At 43.3% G+C, this 2,714-nt stretch overlaps 1 long non-coding RNA gene across 1 annotated transcript; it reads right to left on the bottom strand.

Moving 5' to 3' along the window:
• Positions 1 to 209: 209 nt before the first annotated feature.
• LOC119566395 lies at positions 210 to 2,714 on the bottom strand. Its single transcript, XR_005225420.2, has 3 exons — positions 2,647 to 2,714; positions 1,909 to 2,001; positions 210 to 449 (listed from the first exon to the last, which is right to left on the bottom strand). It is a non-coding gene; the product is annotated as an uncharacterized LOC119566395 (long non-coding RNA).

Here is a 2,714-nt window from a genome sequence, read left to right as displayed (position 1 = left end):
TATAGTAGTTCCATCCAGGTTATATTTTCCTAGTTTGTTTATGAGAAGGTCATGGGAGACCATATCAAAAGCTTTACTCTAAAGTCAAGATATATCACATCTGCTGCTTCCCTGCTATCCACAAGGCTTGTTACCCTGTCAAAGAAAGCTATTAGGTTGGTTTGACATGATTTGTTCTTGACAAATCCATGCTGACTGTTACTGATCACCTTTATTATCTTCTAGATGTTTGCAAATTGGTGGTTTGATTATTTGCTCCATTTTCTTTCTGGATACTGAAGTTACGCTGACTGATCTGTAATTCCCCAGGCTGCACTATATTTACCCTCTCCCACTCCTCTGGAATTCTTCCATCTTCATGAGTTTTTGACGATAATTGCTCATGGCTCAGGTAGCTCCTCAGTCAGCTCCTTTAGTATTCCAGGACGTATTTCGTCAGGACCTGTGGACTTGAAGACATCAAACTTGTCTAAGTAATTTTTAACTTGTTCTTTCTCTATTTAGCCTCTGTGAATGCCAGTGAAAATGAGGTAGGATCTATGTGAGATGTCCAATCACTACTAACCTTTTTGGTAAAAACGGAAACAAAAAAGGCATTTTGCACTTCCGCCATTTTTCCATTTTCTGTTATTGTCTTTTCCCCCCTCATTGAGTAATGGGCCTACCCTGTCATTGGTCTTTCTCTCATTTCTGATGTGTTTGTAGAATGTTTTCTTGTTACCCTTTATGTCTCTGGCTAGCTTAATCTTATTCTGTGCCTTGGCCTTTCTAACTTTGTCCCTACATGCTTGTGTTTGGTTTTTTTATATTCATCTTTTATCATTTGACCTAGTTTCCACTTTTTGTAGGACTCTTCTTTGAGTTTCAGATCATTAAAGATCTCCTGGTTAAGCCGGAATGGTCTCTTGCCACACTTCCTGTCTTTCCTGCGCAGTGGGATAGTTTGCTCTTGTGCCCTTCATAATGTCTCTTGGCAGTTTTTCAAATGCTCTCGAACTGTTTTCCTCCTTGGACTTGCTTCCCATGGGATTCTACCCACCAACTTGCTGAGTTTGCTCAAGTCTGCCTTCTTGAAATCCATTATCTTTATTCAGCTGTCTTCCCCTCCGACTGTTCCTTAGAATTGTGAACTCTACTATTTCATGATCACTTCCACCCAAGCTTCTTTCCACTTCAAATCCTCAACCAGCTCCTGCCTGTTTGTCAAAATCAAATCTAGAACAGCCTCTCCCCTAGTTGCTTTCTCCACCTTCTGAAATAAAAAAATGGTCTCCAGTGCATTCCACAAACTTGTTGGATAATCTGTGCCCTGATGTATTATTATTTTCCCAAAAGAGGTCTGGGTAGATGAAGTCCCCCCTCACCACCAAGTCCTGTGCTTCGGATGATTGTTGTGGTGTCGGGTTTTTTTTTTTTAAAGCCTCATCCATCTCTCCTTCCTAGTTAGGTGGTCTGGAGTAGATCCCTATTATGACATCACCCTTGTTTTTTACCCTTTTTATCCTTATCCAGAGACTTTCAGCAAGACTATCACCTATTTCCATCTCAACCTCAGTGCAAGTGTAGATCTTTGACATACAAGGCAACGCCTCCACCCTTTTTTCTCAGCCTGTCCTTCCTGAACAAGCTGTACTCGTCTATACCAATAATCCAGTCATATGAATTCTCCCACCATGTCTCTGTGATGCCAATTGTGCCATAATTGTGATTATTCACTAGTATTTCTAGAGTAACCGTTTTTTCTTTCTGTTTATTCCCCATACATCTTGTATTCGTATACAGACATCTAACATACTGCTTTGATTTCCCCGCTATGTTCCCTCTTGCCTCTCCTTTGTCCCTGCTATCACTGCTCATGCTTCCCCCAGATCCCAACCCTTCACCTAGGTCTCCGTGGTTTTGACTTACCTGCAATGTTCTAGGCTGCAGTCTGGAGAAAAAAAATAAAATCACACCTTTTTCTCTGTGCTGGGTTGAGGTTGGGTTGTCCTGTAATTTGGGCTGAAAGTGAAAACAGTTTGTAGCACTACTGGCGGTGGTAGTCCCACTCCCTCCTGCCTCATATGTGTCTAGCCCCCATGGAAGACGCTCTTTTGGATGCCCAGTGCAGCCTTCTGTAGCGATGTAGGAGTTTGGGGGAGGGAAGACGGCCTTTGATCCCCCGGCCATGCTTTATTCCCCCTCTCCGTATTGCTCGGTGAGCACTGAGCCAAGCAAATTCACAGTATCTCCTAACCAAAAATCCCTTACAATAATAGCCCAAGCACAGAAATGAGCACATTGCTGCTTAAACAGTACATGGTGCAACGGACAGCTGCTGAGTATCAGCAATGGCTTGAAGACGGAGATGGTCACAAATGAATCCATTAGCTTCTTAAAGCAGGGGCTTGGGAGCTCAAACTAAGAGGGCATTGAAATAACTGGCACCCCTTCTGTCTCACTCTTGGGCTCACTGGGACCAAGGCTGGCTTGGAGCATCAGGTGTAGCTTAGCCCCGCAAAGGTACGGGTTACACTATTTCACTTTCAGAGGGTGCTTTAAACTTCTGCTTCTGGAACTGCTGTTTTAACAGCAGTGTGGAGAAAGCTCACCTCCCTGTGCCATTAACAGTGTTCAGACTGAATGCAAATTTCCCTTATTACTTACCAGCTGCTTGAATGAGAGATCCACAAACAAGCTCCAGAAAGGGATGGAGATCTGGATCTGGATGTCCT

This window comes from Chelonia mydas, chromosome 6, assembly GCF_015237465.2.
Source record: "Chelonia mydas isolate rCheMyd1 chromosome 6, rCheMyd1.pri.v2, whole genome shotgun sequence".
Taxonomy (NCBI): domain Eukaryota; kingdom Metazoa; phylum Chordata; order Testudines; family Cheloniidae; genus Chelonia; species Chelonia mydas.
Note: the sequence above shows the minus strand (reverse complement) of the source record. Positions and strands in the feature narration are given on the sequence as shown.